The following is a 22,799-nucleotide window of genomic DNA, read 5'->3' as shown; positions in this document are numbered from 1 at the left end:
TGGAACTCACTCTGTAGACCAGGCTGGCCTCAAACTCAGAAATCTGGCTGCCTCTGCCTCCTAAGTGCTGGGATTAAAGGTGTGCACCACCACTGCTTGGCCAGCTTTTTTTCTACATATAATAATCTGGGCATCTGTAGTTTCCTCAGCATCTATGTCCAAGGCCTTCTGATGTTTATAGAATCCAGTGAGAGGTCATCTGCAGTTTTAATAGATCCTTATTGATATGTTTCTTGGATTTTGATCTTTGTAGCGTTTAGTATTCTTTACTTGTACTGAATGTTCTGATTATTATACAGGAGACTTCATTTTAAGGTCCATTCTGTTTGGTGTTTTGATGATTCTTTTACTTTGATAGGTGCCTCCCTCTTCATATTAGGAAATTTTTCTTCTAAGATTTTGTCATCAATATTTTCTGAGAATTTGATTTAATATCCTTCCTCTAGTCCTAGTATCCTTATGTTTTATCCTTCCACACTGTCCTATATTTTCTAGATATTTTATGTCAGGAAGGTTTAGATTTCATATTTTCTTTGTGTGATATTTCCATCCCTTCTATTGTATCTTCAATGCTTGAGATTTGTCTTCCATCTCTGTATTCTGTTTGTGAATTTTTCCTCCATAGTTTCTTTTTGCAGTCCTAAAGTTTTGTTTCTATTATTCCCTCAGTTTGTGCTTTTGTTATTGTTTCTATTTCCACTTTTAGGTGTTCAACAGTTTTGTTTCTTTTACTCTTGGTTTGTTTTTCTTGGCTTTATTTTTAAGATTTGTTGGTTTCCTCCACTTTTTTTGTTTGTGATTTCCTGGCTGTCTTTGAGGTATTTATTGATTTCCTCCAACTGTTAGTGCTTTCCTCCATTTCTTTAAGCGATTTCATCATTTTCACTTCAAGGACCTGTATTATCTTCACACAGTTGGTTTCAAAGGCTTTTTCTTTTACTTCAGCTATGTTGGAATATTTAAGACCTTCTTTGGCAATATAAATGGGCTCATACTCATTAACCAGAGGGTGATAAATTTTACTCCTTATTACATAATCAAGTACCAACATCATGGAATGGAATTTGGCTATAACTTCTGAAAGTAAAAAGGTCCATTTTAGGTCAATGAACTTGATATACAATAGTTTGTGTCCACACAATGAAATTTATGGTGGGATCCACCATAGGCTCCATGACAGATTCTGTGAAGTATTCAGCTTACATTTAACCCAATGTTAGATTAATGTCACGGTTGTTTTTTCTCCTTAAATTGGGCAGAGAGGCAAGTGAAGCACTTTTTAAAATAAGTTACTTTTGTTGTGATGATGGTTTTAATAACCTCACTTCCAATCACTAACACCAGAGTCAACATTATCAAAAAAAATTAAATACATAAAAATAAAACTGATGGTGATGGGGTAATAGCTTTCTAATTTACCAGCGTGTATTTATTCACATCAGGTAAATGAAGACAAACTAGATTGATAGGTATACAATTTAATAACTTTAGGATAATCCAAGGAATATTGTATATCTAATTTGTAGATATGTCCAATGCACTTTTAATATTAGGTCAGGTCAGATGATTGAGACACAGGCCATTAACTATAACTGTGTGTGTCGTGTTACAGATCACAGAATCTAACATTGCACATAGCAGCCAGGTCAAAGAGTACTGTATTAATGCCATTTTCTCCACCAGAAAACTGCCTACACTTAATCAAAGTCAATATAGATATATTCCTTTTCAATTATATTTCTTTTTTTCTTTTTTAATTAAATTAAAAAAAATTATTTACATTCCAAATGTGCCCCCTTTCCTGGTCCATCTTACCTGAGGTCTTCTCCCCATCTTCCTCCCTGTTGCCTCTGAGAGGTTTCTCTCCCACCTGCCCACCCACCAGGACCTCACCTCCACCAGCTTCCCTTTTACCTGGGGCATCAAGTTTCTACAGGATTAAGTGCATCCTCTCCCATTTTGGCCAGACAAGGCAGTCCTCTGCTGCACACATGCCCAGGACCATGAATTATCCCCTGTATGCTCCTTGGTTTTTGGCTTAGACTCTGGATGCCTTAAAGTGTCCAGGTTAGTTGACCCTGTTGTTCTTCCCAAGGGGTTGCCATCTGCTTCACCTCCTTAAATCCTTCTTCAGACTCTTCCATATGGAACATTTCACCCTACAAATAAATATATATATATGTATATATAATATATATAATATAATTATATATACTAATATATAATATATATAATTAAATAATAATATATAATATATATAATTATATAATAATATATAATATATAATATATAATATATAATATATAATATATAATATATAATATATAATATATAATATATAATATATAATATATAATATATAATAATATATAATATATATAAGAGAGAGAATCAACAATATAGAAAATTTTAGAAAAACTAATGAAAGGACAGAGGCAATATGCTAATTACCAAAATCAGAAATCAAAAGGGAGACATACAATGTATACATACATATATGTCAGGGGAATCTCTGTCTATACACTAAAGGCCTGAAATAAGCCATAGGCCTGAAGGCAGTGGTAGGCCTAACATGCATGCCTGATAGCACAAAGCCTTCGTTCTCTGTGGAAAAGCACTGAAACAGATGACTAGAAGCTATTGTAAACAAGCATCTTTGGTTGAAGCCTGAGTAGTCATAGACCTTGGGCAGCCTTGGTGGATAGTACCAACTTAGATAAGGACAAGTGAGTCAGGCAGAATCATATGGTCCTGTCCCCTGAACCTTCACACAGCTGACACACTGTTCTGGAAGATATCCGTTCTCCCCCTGAACACCTGAGCTCCTGTGTCATCCCCTTCACTACATCCTGCCTTTTTGTGTATATATCGCCTGTGTGAAAAAGTAAAATTTGCATTCTGATCAGGCTATAAACAGGTCACCATTCTTTGTGTCTTTGCCTGCTACCCGCTGCTCTCTTTCAGGTGATCGCCTCAGACCCCTGTTTAATATCCTGCTTGACAGGATATATATATATATATATATATATATATATATATATATATATATATTGTATCATTTTTGTTTCCTTGTTTGTTTTTTTAGCAGAGTGAGGTTCTTAACATGTAACTTTTGCTGTCCTGAAACTCATTACATAGACTGAGCTGGCATCCAGCTCAATGACATACATCTGCCTGTACCTCTGTGATTAAAGACATGAGCAAATATATGCAGCTTGCCCATCACGTTTGTAGTTAGTAATTGTTCACACAGTTTTTCAGATGTGTGCTCAGTACAGTTGATCTGTTTCCTCTGCATATCCCTCTCAATTGCCATTTGTGTTGCAAGGCTATATCCTATTCAAAGGGCTCAGAAGTGAAACAGCTGAACCCTGTGTCAAGGGTTCAAGTGTCAATATTTCAAGTTTCTTCGAAACTGACATGGTGATTATATTATAATTCGTGTGTCAGAAAATAAGTGGAGGAATCACCTGAATTATAAGAATATATTGTCTAGGAAGCATAACTTTACTTTGTAGTGATGTCAGTATCAGGCTTTCTGTTGTACATATATATATCGGATGTTTTAGGACACAGTGACTTATGATGATGTGCATGTGAACTTCACTACAGAAGAGTGGAATTTGCTGGATCCTTCCCAGAAGAATCTCTACAAAGATGTGATGCTTGAGACCTACTGGAACCTCACTGCTTTAGGTAAGACTATGATTTTTTTTTTTTTTTTTTGCGTCTCCAAATAAGGGAAAATTGTTTCTTGGTTACTGATGATCGTCTCTTATTTCAATAGAGAACAAGAAATATTGAGTTGAATAAATCAGGTTCATTGCTGTGAAAATTCAGAGTAACTTGAATTTTGCCTAATTCCAATACCATATCATTCATTTTTTGGTACCTTGGTTTCAGACTATAATTTGGAAGTCCGTCATACTGAAGAACAACATCAAACTTCTAGAAGTCATGAAAGGTAATATTAATGTTTAAGCTAATACAAATATGCCTCTGAGAAAATTTTAATATTATCAGGAGGCTCTAAAGGAAAGCAAGTGTGTAAAATATCAGTCCTTTTATTGTGGCTATGATTATAATATTCTCTCAAAACTGTGTACCTCAATGTCAGTTATGTGATTGGTGTTTGCAAGACAATTGCATAAGAAAGAAAAGAAGGAAACAATGCCTTAAGAGATTCCTTTATTTTATATGTATCTCCATTAGAACTATATTGTGGAAATACCAATTTGTATAGTCTCATAATATTTAAATGTTGCACATTGAATAATGATAAACATGTATCCATAACCTTCTAATAAGCAAACAGTCCATAATAAAGTTCGTGATACTCATATACTTGTAGTGAAATTTCTAAGTTTATGGTGAGGTCATTTTATCAGAGTCAAGAATGCTGTCCTGGAAAAACATTAATTATGTCTACAATGAACAAAAAGTCAATGTGTGTGAATTCAATGTGAAAACTTTTCATTTGTTCTTCTTTTTTAATGGGTATATCAATTGTCAGAATGGATGAAACCATGTGAGCATAGAGATACTAAAAGAAACAACATACATCTATCTACTTCAGAACAATGAAAAGATATGTAGTATTCTGCCTTTGGTAGAATTTTTGAATTGATAAATGTTTGTAATTAATTGGTTTTCTGACTTTACTGGGGATATCCCCAAAGTCACATTGCAGAAAATCTCTGTTGGTACTGGAAATATGTAAATTCTTTTGTTAAACCTTGGTTCACAGTGCTGTTGTGGTGTGATGCACACTACAGCAAAAACTAAGAATGCAATCAGTGTTTTAATGCTCTGAGTTATCCCATATTTCTTATGACATGTAAAAAACATCATATAGAAATCTCATATAGAAAAAGGATTCTGTAAATGTGAGCCAGGTAATAAATATTCTTACCATCACAGGTATTTTCAAAGAGGTAAAGCAACCCACAATGAGCAAGTACAACCATGAACATTGAAGTGATAAAACCTTAAGATTTGAGTGTTCTTTATTATTAGACCAACTGTAAAATTTATTCATATTGGTAAAATGATTGATCAGGCTAAAGAATGTGGTAAAGCTTTCACATGTGCCCATTACTGTTGCAGGCATGAAAAAAGTTATGCTGGAGAGAAACCTTATGAATGTAACCAAAGTAGTAAAGCCTTTTCAAGTCACAGTAATCTCCAAAGACATAAAAGAACACATACTGGAGAAAAACCTCATGAATGTAATCAATGTGGTAAAGCCTTTTCAAGTCACAGACATCTCCAAAGACATGAAAGAACACATACTAGAGAAAAACCTTATGAATGTAGTCAATGTGGTAAAGGCTTTACACAACAAAGTCATCTCCAAATGCATAAAAGGACACATACTGGAGAGAAACCTCATGAATGTAATCAATGTGGTAAAGCCTTTTCACGTCACAGTAATCTCCAAAGTCATAAAAGAACACATACTGAGAGAAAACTTATGAATGTAATCAATGTGGTAAAGGCTTTACACAACAAAGTCATCTCCAAATGCATAAAAGGACACATACTGGAGAGAAACCTTATGAATGTAATCAATGTGGTAAAGCCTTTTCATGTAACAGAAGTCTCCAAAAACATGAAAGAACACATACTGGAGAGAAACCTTACGAATGTAATCAATGTGGTAAAGGCTTTAAACAACAAAGTCATCTCCAAATGCATAAAAGGACACATACTGGAGAGAAACCTTATGAATGTAATCAATGTGGTAAAGTCTTTTCACGTCATAGTCATCTCCAAAATCATAAAAGAACACATACCAGAGAGAAACATTGTGAATGTAATCAATGTGCTAAAGCCCTTTCAAGTCATAGTCTTCTCAAAATACATTTAAGAACACATGCTGGAGAGAAACATTATCAATGTAATCAATGTGGTAAAGGCTTTACACAACAAGTTCATCTCCAAAGACATAAAAGAAAACATACCAGAGAGAAACCTTAGTTATGCAGTCAATGTGGAAAAAAACCATTTTATAAGTGAAAAGGTTCCAAAGACATAAATGATCACATACTGGAGGGAAACTGATTGAATGTAATTCAGATAGTAAAAGCCTTTTCACAAAGTTTTTGTTTCCAAAAGCATAAGAGAACCTATATTGGAAAGAAACCAATGAATGTGATCATTGTGGTGAAAGCCTTTCCATAAGGATTTTTCCTAAAAACATAAAAGAACCCATATTGGACAGAACTATGAATGTAATCATTGTGCTAAAGCCTTTGTATGCCCCACTAGTCTCGAAAACATAAAAGATACCATATTGGAAGAAACCTCATGAATGTGATCAATGTGGTAAAGAGTTTTCACAACTTTAGCATCTCCATTATTATAAAAGAACAAGTACAAGAGAGAAACCTTATGAATATAATCAGTGTTATAAAGCATTTGCAAGTCACAGTCATCTGCAGTGACAGGAGAGATCACATACCAGAGAGAAACCTGCTTGAATATTAACAATGTGGTAATAAAGCCTTTGCATGTCAGAGTTCTTTACACACACACAAAGAAATCACACTGGAGAGAAGCCTCATTAATGTAATCTCTGTGGAAAAACTGACAATTCAGTTTTATCTGAGACTACATCATAGAACACATTCAAGAGAGTGACTCAGTGTCATCAAGGTGCTAAGGTCTTGCATGTCACAGGCATCACCAGATCCATAAAAGAACGCATACTGTAGAGAAACTGCATGAATTTCATGAATGAGGTAAAGTCTTTGCATGACAATGTACTCTCCAAATACATCAAGTGACACACATTTTAGAGAAACCTTACGAATGTAACAAATGTGGAGAAGACTGTGCCTATCACTGTCGTCTCCAAAGACATAAAAGACCACAAATTGGACAGAAATCTTGTGAATGTCCTCAAGTTGGAAAATCCTTTACATGCCACAATATTCTCTGAATACAAACATCAACACATACTCGAGAGAAACCTGAGAGTAATCAATGTGGTAAAGCCTCTGTATGTCCTAATCCTATTTAAATGCATGAAAGAATTTATAGTAGGAATAAACTGTGGTGATTTGAATATGTTTGTCCCTAAGAAGTGACAATGTTAGTATGTTTGGCCTTGTGGGAATAGATATTACTGTTTTGAAGGAAGTGAACGCCTATTGTGGTGGTCTTTGGAGCTCTGGCCAGTAAAAAACAGACTCTGCTAACACTCAGCTGGAAGACAGTCTCTTCCTGAATGCCTTCTAATGAGGATGCAAAACTCTCAGCTCCTTCTCCAGCATCATGGCTGCCTCATGCTGACATTCTTCCTGTTATGTTGGTCATGAACTAAACACTTGAAAGTGTAAGACAAACCCAATTAACTATTTGCCTTTAAAACAGTTGGTTTGGTGACAGTGTCTCTTCTTAGCAATGGAAATTCTATCTGAGACAGAAGTTGGTACCCCAGACTTAAGTATTCTTATTGGTAGGCCTGACCATGCTTTTGTTGGAAGCAATATGGGTTTTTAGACTTTGGATTTGTACATGTATTAAGTGGAACTTCATGTGCCATCCTGGTAGAACACATATGTACTAAGGGTGGTTTGAACTTTTTATATAGTTTTTATAATGTTTTGCTGAAGAATGTTGCTCTGTTTTGCTCTCATCTGAAGGTAAAGAGGTTTATTTTGTTAATTGCATTGACAAAGGAAGTCTCAGGAAAGCCAAGCATAGCCTTTGTCCTGTGTTTACTCTCACGGTGATTGTTTTGATCATGCTTAGTAGTCTTAGAAAGGAAAAATATAAAATGTTAGCTTCAAAGAGAAAATCTCACCAGGAAGTTGAATGAAGCTAAATCCTGTGATCAAAGGTACACAATGGTATTAAAGAAATGGTGGTATTATGACAAAATTCCACCTACTTAAACATATGGATGTGAAATTGTATGGATGAGAACTGTATAATGTTAGGCATTATTATTAACTGGTTATTGTTTTTATGTGGACATAAGAAGATACAAGTATGTGTCAAAGTGTAAATTGATGGATTGTCATTACTATACTGGGTTTTCAATTTAAAATCTAAAAGGATATAGGATATACTTAGGTCCAGACATGGTGATGCATACCTTAAATCCCAGGAGATGAACATCAAGCAGATCTCTGATTCAAGTCATCTTGGTACAGAACAAGTTTTTGGAAATGAAAAGCTTAGGTATGGGCAAAGTGTTACACACGTATTACTCAACATTCAGAAGACAGAGCCATGCAGATCTCTGAGTTCAAGGTTCATCTACAGAGCAAGTTTAAGCACAGCTGAACTTAGGCAGTGAAGTTGTTCAAAAATAGAAAGCTGGTGATGATGTAATATAAGAAGTGATGTTTGGGCCCCAGCAGGCAGAGGAACTCTGGAAATTTATGTGGCTCTGCTTTTAGGGGAAAGAATGGAAGGGACGACTGAGACAATTGATGCTGGTTGGCTGTAGTTAGAAAGTTAGTGGGAATGAAGAAGAAACTAGCATCAGTGAGGTAAAATCTTGTGGTGAGTGTTTTCTGAGAGGACAAAGAAGCTGTGCTCCAGAGATAGCCAAGGTTGTACCTTCCTGTGCACCTGGAGTTGATCATATGTGAGAATCACCGAGGTGGTATTGGTATTTAGGCATAAATGAATCTGTCATGCAGAGCAGCTAAGGCTTAGCTCTGTGAAGGGAATGTATGAGAGGAACACAGTGAATCTTACTAACAGCAGAAGAACCCAGCATATTGAAGATGTCAGTCCCATGGGATGAGCAGAGAGAACAGCAGCTGCAGTTGAGTGGAGTCAAGCAGAACCTAGAGTGCTACAGAGGGAAGAGCTGGAGAAGAGACCAAATCTCTTTTGAGGAGCGCAGCTGATCATGTGTGGATCCCAGATACTGGAACAAGAAGCTGTAATATTGAAGTTACCTTTGAAACCCTAATATTTTGAGACTCCAGAGCTGTGGGATACCTGCTCTGGAAAACTGTTGCAGGGAATAAAACCAGCCAAGGCGAAAGAATTCTGCTGCAGTGAGCAAAGCAGGAAGGAGTTGGAGATATGAAGAACACTTTGACATCAGACATGGAGATACAGAGTTTGGAGATTGCCTTGCTGGCTTTTGGTCTTCTTTTGGCCCAGTATTTCCTCACAATGGCATTTAGAACTGGCGAAGTACGTTCTGCAAATTTGGATGGATATGATATCCTGTTTGTTTTTGAAGATATAGGGGATTACAGTTACATGATTGTATAAAACTCAAAAGAGACTTTGAACTTGAGGAATTTGTTGTGTCTTTCTCCAATTCTTTTGATTAATTTTGTTAAATATCTGTTTTGCTACATTTTTAAATGACTACATCAGCTTGCTCCATTGGTCCATCTGCTTGGAAAATATTTTTACATTCCTTTACCTGGAATTACTGCCTATTCTCGATGTGGAGCTACATTTTTTGTATGCAATTGAAGGATAAATTTTATTAGCATCTATTCTGTTACCCTTTGTCTTTTTACTGGTGAACTGTGGTCATTGATACTGGGAGAGTCAATAAACAGTGATTGTTAACTCCTTGTATTTTGTTATTGCTGCTGCTGGTGCTGGTGTTGGGGTATTTGTGTGCTTTCCTTTCTTTTGCAGATAATACAAGATTATTTACGACCTGAATTTTCATTTGTATTGGTAACTTCCTTGAAGGTCATCTGCAATTGTATAAAATCTTCATTTATATGTTTATTGGCTTTTGATCTTTGTAGCTTTTGGTATTCTTTCTTTGTACTGGATGTTTTGATTATTATACAGGAAAGAGACTTCATTTTAAGGTCCATTCTGTTAGGTGTTTTCATGATTCTTTTACTTTGATAGGCACCACCATCCTTATTTTGGAAGTTTTTCTTCTAAGATTTTGTTATCAATATTTTCTGAGAATTTGATCTAATATTGTTTTTCCTCTAGTCCTAGTATCCTTACATTTTATCCTTTCACAGTGTCCTAGATATTCTGGATATTTTATGTCAGGAAGTTTTAGATTTAACATTTTCTTTGCTTAATATATCCATTCCTTCCATTGTATCTTCAGTGCTTGAGATTTGTCATTCATCTCTGTGTTCTGTTTGTGAATCTTGCCTCCGTAGTTCCTCTTTGCAGTCTTGAAGTTTTGTTTCCATTATTCCCTCAGTTTGTGATTTTGTTATTGTTTCTATTTTCCTTGTAATCTTCATTTGTTTTTCTTGGCTTTATTTTTTTTAGACAGGGTTTCTCTGTGTAGGCCTGGTAGTCCTGGAGCTCACTCTTTAGACCAGACTGGCCTGAAACTCAGAAATCCACTGCCACTGCCTCCCAAGTGCTGGGATTAAAGGTGTGCACCACCACTGCCCAGCTCTTGGCTTTATTTATAAGATTTGTTGGTTTCCTCCATGTTTTTGTTTGTGTTTTCCTGGCTGTCTTTGAGGTGTTTATTGGTTTCCTCCAATTGTTTGTGCCTTCCTCGATTTCTTTACGAGATTTAGTCATTTCCACTTTAAGAACCTCTATTATCTTCATACAGTTGGTTTCAAAGCCTTTTTCTTGTACTTCAGCTATGTTGGAATATTTAAGACCCTCTTTGGCAATATAAATGAGCTCACACTCATTAACCAGAGGGTGATAAATGTTACTCCTTAGTACAGAATCAAGTACCAACATCATGGAATGGGATGTGGCTATAACTTCTGGAATTGAAAAAGTCTATTTTATGTCAATGTACTTGATATACAATAGTTGGTGTCCACACAATGAAATGTATGGTGGGACCCACCATAGGCTCTATGATAGATTCCGTGAAGTACTCAGGTTACATTTAACCCAAAGTTTGATTAACGCCATGTTTTTTTCTCATTAAATTGGACAGGGAGGCAACTGATGCACTTTTTAAATAAGTTACTTTGTTGAGATGATGGTTTTAATGACATCACTTCCAGTCACTAACCATCGCTGTGTCTCCAACGCCGCCGCCGCTGCCACCGAGGGTTTCTGTGACGCACTTCATATTTGATTTCATATTTTATGTTATTTTACAATTTGATTTACTCTTATTTTTCTGTTTTATAATTTATATTTAATGTATTTTATGTTTTATTTTAATATTATAATTCATATTCACAGTATGCTTTATACTTATGTTTTATATTTTACATTTTATATTTTATATTTTATATATATTTTGAAGTTTAAATTTATTTCATTTTATTTTATATTTTATATTTTATTTTATATTTATTTTTATTTTATGTTTTATGTTTTCATTATATTTTATATTATATTTAATTTTATATTTTACTTTACTTTTATTTTTTAATTTTATAATTTATATTTTATATTTGATGTATATTATTTTAGTTTTATTTGATATTTTATACATATGTTTTATATTTTACATTTTATAGTTTATTGTATATTTTAAATTTTAGTATATTTTATGTTTTATTTAATTTTATTATTTGTACTTATTTTCATGTTATATCCTATATATTATTATATATTGTTTTTAATATTTAATGTTATATTTTATATTATTTTATATTTTACTTTACTGTTAGTTTTTTATTTTCTATTTTCTATTCTTTATGTTTTATATTTTATTTTATTTTTATTTACATTTACATATTTATATTTTATATTTTACATTTTATTATATATTTAAATTTTATTTTATATTTTATATATTGTGTTTTATATTTTATTTTTATGTTCATATTTTGTATTATTTTCTATTTTACTTTTTAATTTTATATTTTATATATTTTATATTTTATTTACTTTTTAATTTATTTTATTATATTTATATTATATATTATATTTTATATTTATGTTTTGTACATTACATTTTGTATTTATTACATATTTTAATTTTAAATTTTATATTTTATATTCTTTATTTCATAGTAAAATATTTATATCATATTGTACATTTTATTTTATATTTTATATTATTTTCCATTTTAATTTTTAAAAATTTTATATTACCGTATTTAATGTGTCATTTTGTTTTATTTTATATTTATATTTACATTTATCTTATAATTTATATTGATGTTTTATATTTAATGTTTTTTCCATTCTATTTTAACTTAATTTTTAATTTTATATTTTAGAAGTTATATTCGATGTATTTTGTACGTAATTTTTATATTTCATGTTTTATGTTTTATAGTTGATGCATCTGATTGATGAATTAGAAGACGCAGCTTCATCATCTCTATCGATTTTCCGATGATTTATTTCCCAGCCGACACAACGCGGAGACAAATCCACAAGGAACGAGGGTGAGGCCCTGAGGCCCCGGCGGATGCTGCCATCCAAGGCCATGTTAGTCCTTATTACAGAATCAAGTACCAACGTCATGGAATCTAATGTGGCTATAACTGGAAGTAAAAAGGTCTATTTTATGTCAATGTACTTGATATACTATAATTTGTGTCCACATAATAATGAAATTTATTGTGGGACCAACCATAGGCTCCATGATAGAGTCAGCTTAAAAAATTATTACCCTGTCACCATCAGGTCACGGTCTTTTTTTGTAATGGTGACTCCAGGGTTAGTGATTGGAAACGATGTTATTAGAAGGGGCCGTGTTCCAGCCCCAGCAAGCAGAGGAACTCAGCAGCTTTGTCCATGTGGCTCTGGGAGGAAAGACTAGAAGAGACGACTGAGACAATTGATGCTGGTTGGCTGTAGTTAAAAAATTAGTGAGGATGAAGTAGAAACCAGCACCACTGAGGTGACATATTCTCTGAAGTGTTGTTACATCGTCCATATGCTGGGTTCTTCCCCTGCGACTAGGATTAACTGCGTTTCTGTCATGCACTCCCTTCACCGTGCCATGCCTTAGCTGCTCTGCATGACAGGTTCATTTATGCCTTTGAAACCAATACCACCTGGGTGATTCTCACACATGATTGACTCCAGGTGCACAACAAGGAACAACCTTGGCAACTTCTGGAATACAACTTTGTGTATTTGCATTGCAGTAGGTTCTTGGTGGTCTCTGGGGTCCCAGTGACTTGGGCACAACATCTTGGTGCATGGACTGGAACCCCAAAACACTCAAAAATACCAGCTGAAGGATTGAAAGGCTGCCTGTTAAGATGTGTCATTGTTGCCAGGTGGTGGTGGCGCACACCTTTAATCCCAGCACTTGGGAGGCAGAGGCAGGTGCATTTCTGAGTTTGACACCAGCCTGGTCTACAGAGTGAGTTTTGGGATAGCCAGGGCTACAAAGAGAAACCCAGTCTCAAAAAGAAAAAAAAAACAAAAATGAAAAAAGTAACAGATGTGTTACTGTGTTATTTCTTTTAGACAGGATAAATTTTGTTCTGAGTGTCTCCAGTGTTGTGGTTGAACCTGATCCTTTATCTGTCTTCTCATGCTCCCATACATTCCCCATTTGGACTCTGTCCCTCAATCACATAAGATACTATGCACACATTTGCTGTTCAATGCTATGCTATTTTGCAAACATGGTGGTTTTATATTTTAACTTTATTCATTCTGTTTTTGGTTTTCTAGAACAAAATTCTCTGTTAAGCACTTCCTGTTCTGATTGTAGATACAGAAACCACATAAGCCACCTGACATGTTTTTGTTCAATAAGCACATGGTTTTGTGCTGCTCTTTGTCCACATCTTTGATTTTGGAATTCGGCAAAATATATAGATTATATTCTATTTCTCTGGATGGCTTATGCTCATGTCGTCAATATTATCTGATGCTTCAGAGTCATTGAATTGTAGGTGTATGATGTTCTGGCTGACTCTTGTGTTTGTTCTGAAATTTTGAATAAATACGTGTATTATACGTGTGTGCATGAATATGAATGTGTGCCTCACATTTACTGTTGTCAGAAGATGGCCTCAGACCTCCTGATCTTGAAGAAATAACAGGTGTTGGTCCACATGTGTATGCTAGACATTGACCACCATTATGTGGAAGACTAGCAAGATCTTTCAACTCCTGAGCTATATCTCCTGAACTGCATTCTTTATTTCTGATCAACATATACATTATTGCTGGTGGTGGTGGTATATGCCTTTAATCCCAGCACTTGGGAGGCAGAGACAGGATTTCTGAGTTCAAGGCCAGCCTGGTCTACAGAGTGAGTTCCAGGACAGCCAGGGATATACACAGAAACCCTACCTCAAAAAAAAAAAAAAAAAAAAAGAAAGAAAGAAAGAAAGAAAGAAAGAAAAAACAAAAAGCAAAAACATATATATTACTAATATTTTCATCTGTCAAATTTTAACTGTTTAAACATGCATTCCTTTTTAGTAAAATTTAATTAATGTTGCTGTTTAAACTGGTTCACTTTATGTTTATGCAAGATGAATACAAAACTGCAGTGAATGTATAATTCTTTGCAGGAATTTCAGTAAAGAACTGTTAGTTCATTCTATCATTTTTGTTTCCTGGTTTATTTTTGTAGCAGAGTGAGGTTCTTAACATGTAACTTTTGCTGTCCTGAAACTCATTGCATAGACTGCTGGCATCCAGCTCAATGACATACACCTGCCTGTCTGATTAAAGACATGAGCAAATACAGGCAGCTTGCCTGTCACCTTTGTAGTTAGTAATTGTTCATACAGCTTTTCAGATGTGTGCTCAGTACAGTTGATCTGTTTCCTCCTGCATATCTCTCTCAATTGCCATTTTTGTTGCAAGGCTATATCCTATTCAAAGGGTTCAGGAGTGACACAGGTGAATCCTGTGTCAAGGGTCCAAGTGTCAGTATTTCAAGTTTCTTCTAAACTGACATGGTGATTATCTTATAATTCGTGTGTCAGAAAATAAGTGGAGGAATCATGTGAATTATAAGAATATATTGTCTAGGAAGCATAACTTTACTTTGTAGTGATGTCAGTATCTGGCTTTGTGTTGTACACATGTATGGAATATTTTAGGAAGCAGTGAGTTTCGATGATGTGCATGTGAACTTCACTGAAGAAGAGTGGAATTTGCTGGATCCTTCCCAGAAGAATCTCTACAAAGATGCGATGCTTGAGACCTACTGGAACCTCACTGCTATAGGTAAGTCTGTGAATTTCCTTTTGCTTTTCAATATAAAAGAAAAAAAATGTTTCTGTGTTACTGATGATCATCTCTTATTTCAATAGAGAACAAGTAATATTGAGTTGAATAAATCAGGTTCATTGCTGTGAAAATTCAGAGTAAGTTGAATTTTGCTTAATTCCAATACCATATCATTCATTTTCTGGTACCATGTTTTAGGCTATTATTTGGAAGACCATTATATTGAAGAACAACATCAAACTTCTAGAAGTCATGAAAGGTAATTTTATTGTCTAAACTGATACAAATATGCCTGTGAGAAAATTTTAATATGATCTGGAAGTTCTAAAAGAAAGCAAGTGTGTAAAATATCAGTCATTTTATTGTAGCTATAATTATAATATTCTTCCAAAACTGTGTACCTCAATGTCAGTTATCTGATTGGTGTTTGCAAGGCATTTCTGTAAGAAAGAAGAGAAGGAAACAATGCCTTCAGTGATTCCTTTATTTGATATGTATCTCCATTAAAACCATATTGTGTAACTACCAATTTGTATAGTCTCATAATATTTAGATGTTGCACATTGAATATTGATAAACATGTATCCATAACCTAATAAGCAATTACTCCATGATAAAGTTGGTGATACTCATATTCTTGTGGTGAAATTTTTAAGTTTATTGTGAGGTCATTTTATGAGAGTCAAGAATGTTCTCATGGAGAAACATTAATAATGTCTACAATGAACAAAAAGTCAATGTGTGTGCATTCAATGTAGAAACCTTTCATTTGTTCTGCTGTTTTAATGGGTGTTTCAATTGTCAGAATGTATGCAACCGTGGGAGCATAGGGATATTAAAAAAGAATGTACCTTTATCTATTTCAGAACAATGAGAAGATATGTAGTATTCTGCCTTTGGTAGACTTTCTGAATTTGATAGTGTTTTCAGTTAATTCATTTTCTGACTTTACTGGGAACAGCCCCAATGTCACATTGCAGAAAATCTCTATAGGTACTAGAAGTTTGGAAATTCTTCTGTTCATCCTGGTTCACAGTGCTCCTGTGGTTTGATTCACACTACAGGAAAACTAAGAATGTTATCAGCATTTTAATGCTCTGAATTGTTTTGTATTTCTTCAGACATGTGAAATACATCATATAGAAATCTCATATAGAAAAGGAAGCTATAAATGTGAGCCATGTAGTAAATGCCCTTACCATCACAGGCATTTTCAATGAGGTAAAGCAATCCACAGTGAGCAAGTACAACCATGAACATCAAAGGGATAAAACCTTATGATCTGAGTGTTCTTTACTATTAGACCAACTGTAAAATTGATTCATATTGGTAAAATGATTGATCAGGCTAATGAATATGTTAAAGCTTTCACATGTGCCCATTACTGTTGCAGGCATGAAAGAAGTTATACTGGATAGAAACTGTACGAAAGTAACCAATGTGGTAAAGCCTTTTCATGTCACTGTGGTCTCCAATATAATAAAGGAACACATACTGGAGAGAAACCTTATGAATTTAATCAATGTGGTAAAGCCTTTTTGTGTCACAGTCGTCTCCAAAGACATAAAGGAACACATACTGGAGAAAAACATGAATGTAATCAATGTGATAAAGCCTTTTCATGTCACAGTAGTCTCCAATATCATAACAGAACACATACTGGAGAGAAACCTTATGAATGTAATCAATGTGGTAAAGCCTTTCCATCTAACAGTGGTCTCCGATATCATAAAAGAACACATACTGGAGAAAAACCTTATGAATGTAATCAATGTTGTAAAGCATTTTCATGTCACAGCCATCTCCAAAGACATAAAAGAACAAATACTGGAGAGAAACCTTATGAATGTAATCAATGTGGTAAAGCCTTTTCATGTCAGAGTGGTCTCCAGTATCATAAAAGAACACACACTTCAGAGAAACCTTACAGATGTAATGAATGTGGTAAAGCCTGTACATATCTCTGTACTCTCCAAAGACATAAAAGAACACAAACTGAGCAGAAATCTTTTGATTGTACTAAAGTTGGGAAATCATTTACGTGCCACAGTGGTTTCTGAATACAGAAATGAACACATATGAGAGAGAAACCATCTGAAAGTAATCAAAATATTAAAGACTGCATGTCCTAATCATTCTTAAAAGCATGAAAGAATTTATAGTAGGTATAAACTGTGGTGATCTAAATATGTTTGACACTACAAAGTGGCAATATTAAGAGATGTGCCTTGTGGGAGATGTTACCTTTTTGAAGGGATTGCATCACTATGGTGGTGATCTTTCCAACTCAGGCCAGTACAAAACAGACCCTCCTATGACTTGGCTGGAAGACAGTCTCTTCCTGACTTCCTTCACATGAGGATGCAGAACTCTCAGTTCCTTCTCCTGCATCATGGCTGCCTGCATGCTGACATTCCTGCTATGATGGCAATGGACTAAACATTTGAAACTGTAAGCCAGGCCCAATTAAATATTTTCCTTTAACACAGTTGCCTTAGTTTCAATGTCTCTTCTTAGCAATGGAAATTCTATCTAAGACAGAAGTTACTACCCCAGATTTAAGCATTGCTATGATAGACTTGACCGTGGTTTTTTGTTTTGTTTTATGGAGCAATGTGGATGTTTAGACTTTGGATCTGTATATACATTAAGTGGAACTTACTGTGCCAACCTAGTAGGAATATGAAACACATATGTACTGAGTGTGATTTGAACTTTGTATATAGTTTTTATGATGTTTTGCAGAAGAATGTTGCTGCCTTTTGCCTTTGTCTGTAGAGTGTCCTTGAAGATAAGGTAAAGAGGTTGATGTTCATTGCATTGACAAAGGAAGTCTCAGTGAAGCCAGCAAATCCTTTGACCTATGTTTATTCTCATGATGATTTGAGCAAGCATAGTAATCTTAGAAAGAAAATAAATATAAAATTTTAGGTCAAAAGAGAAAATCTAACCAGGAAGTTGAATGAAGCTAAATTCTGTGATCAATGATATTAAATGGAATTAAAGGAATGGTGACATTAGGGCAAGATTCCTTCCACCTAATCTTATGGATTTGAAGTTGTATGAAGGAAAACTGTATCATGTTAGGCATTATTATTACCTAGTTGTTGTTTTCATGTGGACACAAGAGTTACCACTATGTGTGAAGTTGACAATTAATGAATTGTGATTACTATCCTGGGTTATCATTTTAAGATCTAAAATAAAATACTTAAGTACAGACATGGAGGTATATTCCGTAAATCCCAGATAAACATCAAGCACATCTCTGAATCAAGTCTTCCTGGCCCAGAACATGTTTAAAGTAAGGAAAAGCTTAGGTATGGGCAAAGTGTTACACATGTATTACCCAAGATTCAGAATACAGAGCCATGCAGATCTGAGTTCAAGGTTTATCTACAGAGCAAGTACAAGGACAACCGAGCTTAGGCAGTGAAGTTGTTGAAAACTAGAAAACTGGTGATGAAGTAGCAGAAGGGGCCAAGTTCCAGCTCCAGAAAGCAGAGGAACTCGGGAGCTTTGTCCATGTGGCTCTGTTTTTCAAGGAAAGAATAGAAGGAACGACTGAGACAATTGATGCTGGTTAGCTGTAGTTAAAAAATTAGTGGTGATGAAGAAGAAACCAGCACCACTGAGGTGACATCTTCTGGTGTTTTCTGAGAGGAGAAAGAAGTTGTATTCCAGAGGTAGCCAAGGTTGTCGCTTGTGATAAAGCTTGACTCAGTTCTGGGTAAGACTCACCCAGGTGGCACTAGTTTTAAGGCATGAATGTTTCATGTAGCGCAGCTGAGGCTTGGCACCATGAAGGGAGCATGAGAGGAATGCAGTCAAGACTGTTTGTCACAGAAGAACCCAGCTTGTTGAAGATGTCAGTCCCATGGAATGAGCAGAAAGAACAGCAGCAGCAGTTGAGTGGAGTCAAGCAGAACCTAGTGTACTGTAGAGGGCAGAGCTGGAGAGAGACCCAGCTTCTTTTGAGGAGCGCAGAAGATCATCTGTGGATCCCAAATACTGGAACAAGAAGCTGTAATTTTGAAATTACTTTGGAGACCCCAAGAGTTTTAGATTCCTGAGCTGTGGGATACCTTCTCAGGCAAACTACTTTCAGGAAATATAATCAGCCAAAGAGAAAGAATTGTGTTGCAGTGAGCAGGGTAGAAACAGTTGGAGATCTGAAGAACACTTTGACATCAGAAATGGAGATGCAGAGTTTGGAGATTTCCTTGCTGGCTTTGGTCTTCTTTTTGCCCAGTATTTCCTCACAATGGTGATTAGGAATGGTGACCTATATCCTGTGAATTTGGATGGATATTATGTGCTATATTTTTGAAAGCATAGCGGATTATAATTACATGATTGGAATGATCTCAGAAGAGACTTTGATCTTTCGACTTTTAACATTTATTAGACTTCTGTAGATGATGAGGACTTTTTAATTTGAACCTCACATATTTTGTATTATGCTATTTTTAAATATGGTCCCCATACACTCATGTGTTTGCACAATCATATGGGGGCCAGGCAGTGGAATGTGGTAGTAGAAATATGCTTGGCTCAGGGAGTGGGAGGAAGTTATTATGAGATGTGGCTTTTTTGGAAGAAATGAATCACTGTGGGGGTGGCCTTTGAAGTTCCACCCAGTGCAGAATGGGCCCTCCTATTAGCTCCCTGGAAGATAGTCTGTTCCTGGCTGCCTTTGGATCAAGAAGCTTCTTCGATAGCATCATGTTTTCTTTCATGCCTGCCATGCTTCCTGTATGATGAAAAAGGACTAAATCTCTGAAACTGTAAGCCAGTCCCAATTAAACTGTTGGTTTTATATGAGTTGTCTTGTTCATGATTTCTCTTCATAACAATGGAAACATGAAGACAGAAACCCTGTGAGTGTATTTAATACAGTCAAGCCTTTGAACAATTGTCTACTCTTCATTATCATGAAAGAATAATGCTACAGTCTAAGCACACTTCCTGTGACTCAGGACACACCCCCTGAGTCTTAAATTTGCCCCCAGAGTCCTAAACAGGCTTTCTGTGTCTTAGGACATGCCTGCTTAGTCTTAAGCATGCTGCCTGTGACTCTGGATATGCCCCATGAATGCTAAACATGCACCCTGTGTCTCAGGACATGCCCACTGAGTTTTAAGCACATCCCCTTTTGTCTCAGGACACACCTCCTGAGACTTAAACACACCCTCTGTGACTCAGGACACAAATCCATTCTATGTATATTTGTTTTAAAAGTCAATTATTGATTTCAAATGCAACAGTGCTATACTCTCTTGTCGGTTCTCATTCCCCTTCAATCCCAAGTCATTAAGAATTTCTTTCTGGGCTGGAGAGATGGCTCAGTGTTTAAGAGCACTGACTGCTAACTTAAACCCAGACAGCGTTTTACAAATAAATACGTAGTCCTCCCAGAATTTTGTTGACCGAATTCTCTTTGCAATTTTGAGAAGTAGAAGCGAGGAATTTAATCGATTCTCTTAAATGCAGTAGCAATTGCCTTGAAACAGCCTATTGTGCTGCCTTATTCAGACGGCTCATGACAGATCCAAGCTAAAACTTCTGTTACTAGCAAAAGATTCAACGAAAAACGTAAAATCGCCTTAGCATTGTAATAGCAGCAAGGAGTGGTTTAAGAGTTAATACATCTGGAAGAAAAAGGGAAAAGAGAAAAAAAAACCTTTGAGACATCACTAAAAGTGGTGGGGATATGCAAAGAGACAAAAATCAGGTCCCTGGTTTTTTTTCTTTTTAATTTTTTTTTTGGGGGGAGGGGGTTGGACGGAGTATTTTCATCAAGTATTTAGAAGTTTCTACTCTCATCTGTGTAAGATAAAACCTGTGTAGTCTCGAAAACAAGGCCAAAAGACTGTGTAGTATAATTGACCGTAACTGTACAGTGTGTCGATGATCAGGGTGAGGTAATACTGTGGCCTGCCCAACTCATACTTACCTGGCAGGGGAGATACCATGATCACAAAGGTTGTTTTCCCAGGGCGAGGCTCGTCCATTGCACTCCAGATGTGCTAACCCCTGTGGTATCCCGAAGTGCACTCTCCCCTGATCTTTGATTAAATAAAAGAATTAGTGTTTGTGTGCCATTCAGCATAGTAGCTTCTTGTAATGTTTGCTTATTTTTGATGAACAGATGCATAAAAGTTCCTCTATGGTCTTTGGTGTTCTAGAACTTTTTTTTGTATGCCTTCCTTCATATTCATCTCCCTGTAGTCTCTTGTGAGTCAGCCTTATGTTTGTGTTTGGCTGAAGTATCCTAGTTTGTGGCATACTGCTTAGTAGATGCCCTACTTATTGGGTGACTAAGCATCTTTTTTAGCAGCCTCTCTCCCTTTCTTCCACCTTGATGGTTTTAATCTCTAAATACATATGGCTACTGTGCACATTTTGAAATACCAGAGGTAATATTTTAACACCCAAAAGGGTGGAAGCATCTATCTGTATTTACACATTCAAATTATACTGAAAATAACCCTTTTTTCCTCCTAGTATCTTGGAATATAAGAAAGTAGAGAGGGGAGTGACACTTTGTTTAAAAAAAAAAAAAGCTTACATATATAGAGACATTTGATGCACTAGGATTTTTTAAAAATCACTTTTCACATTTAGTCAAAGGATGTATGATAGTTCTCAGAAGTGACCTACAATCTCAAGCCTCCTGACTGAAGGATTATTATATTTAAATTGTTATTAATTCCTCATCAAATAGTAGTCCATAGTTGTCTTGCCCTTGATGTTTGTGCTTGTTAATTCATGGGTTTTGTTTTGTTTTTGAAGACGGGTTGCCACTTGTCCTCCTTAAACTGAGCATTGTAAATGAGAATGGTGTAGTTTTAACAGTCTCATGCTGTCAGTTAAGACAACATTGAGCAACTTATGTTTTTTGTATAGCTTTATAATTTATAATAAATATATAACATATTAAAAAGAAAATTCTTTGTGTGTGGTGATTTAAGTGAGAATGGCCTCCTTAGACTCATTATGTTTGACTGTTTGTTCTCCACTGGTGGAACTGTTTGGAAAAGATTAAAAGGTGTTCTGGTTGGAGGACCATTTGTGACTGGGGTGGGTTTTGATATTCCAAGAGACTAGTGCCATTCCCAGTATTCTGTCTGCCTCCTACATGAAATCAAGATGTGAGTTGTTAGGTATTTCTGCTGCCATGCCTTTGTGCTGCCACCATAAACTCTAACCCTCTGAAACCAGAAGCCCAGTTAATGCTTTCTTTTATAAATTGTCTTGGTCACAGTGTTTTGTCACAACAATATAAAAATAAGACAGCTGGGCATAGTGGTGCACACCTTTAATCCCAGCACTTGCGAGGCAGAGACAGGCAGGTCTGTGTTCAAGGCCATGGTAAATTCCATGACAGCTAGAGCTACGTAATGAGAACATGTCTACAAACAAACAAAACAAGTAACTAAGACAATGTAACCTCACATACCTGCTGATTCTTCTGCCTCAGTCTCTTGAGTATTATAATTACAACATAAACAGCAACACTCTGCTATTTGGGGGTCAGAGGAGGATAGAGTTTCTTACAGCCTAGGCTGGTCTTGGACATGTGTAGCAGATGAGTCTCCTGCCACCAAGCTTGTGACCTTGAGCTCCTGATCCTGCCTCTACTTTCCAAGTGATGAAATGCAGGAGTGCAACACCATGCCCCACCATTTGTTTTTGGCACAAGCTCTCATATAACCCAAATTGGTCTGGAACTGTGTATGTAT

At 35.7% G+C, this 22,799-nt stretch overlaps 1 long non-coding RNA gene and 1 pseudogene across 1 annotated transcript in view; one reads left to right on the top strand and one right to left on the bottom strand.

The window, feature by feature from the left end:
- LOC143437378 (uncharacterized) overlaps nt 1–22,799 on the bottom strand; it is a 379,856-nt gene that overhangs the window by 199,075 nt on the left and 157,982 nt on the right. The gene's annotated exons all lie outside the window — the stretch shown is intronic.
- Nucleotides 21,003–21,153, top strand: LOC143437437 (U1 spliceosomal RNA; annotated as a pseudogene).

Source organism: Arvicanthis niloticus, chromosome Y (genome assembly GCF_011762505.2).
Source record: "Arvicanthis niloticus isolate mArvNil1 chromosome Y, mArvNil1.pat.X, whole genome shotgun sequence".
Taxonomy (NCBI): Eukaryota; Metazoa; Chordata; class Mammalia; order Rodentia; family Muridae; genus Arvicanthis; species Arvicanthis niloticus.
The sequence above is the reverse complement of the archived record's forward strand: the minus strand, read 5'-3'. Positions and strand labels throughout refer to the sequence as shown.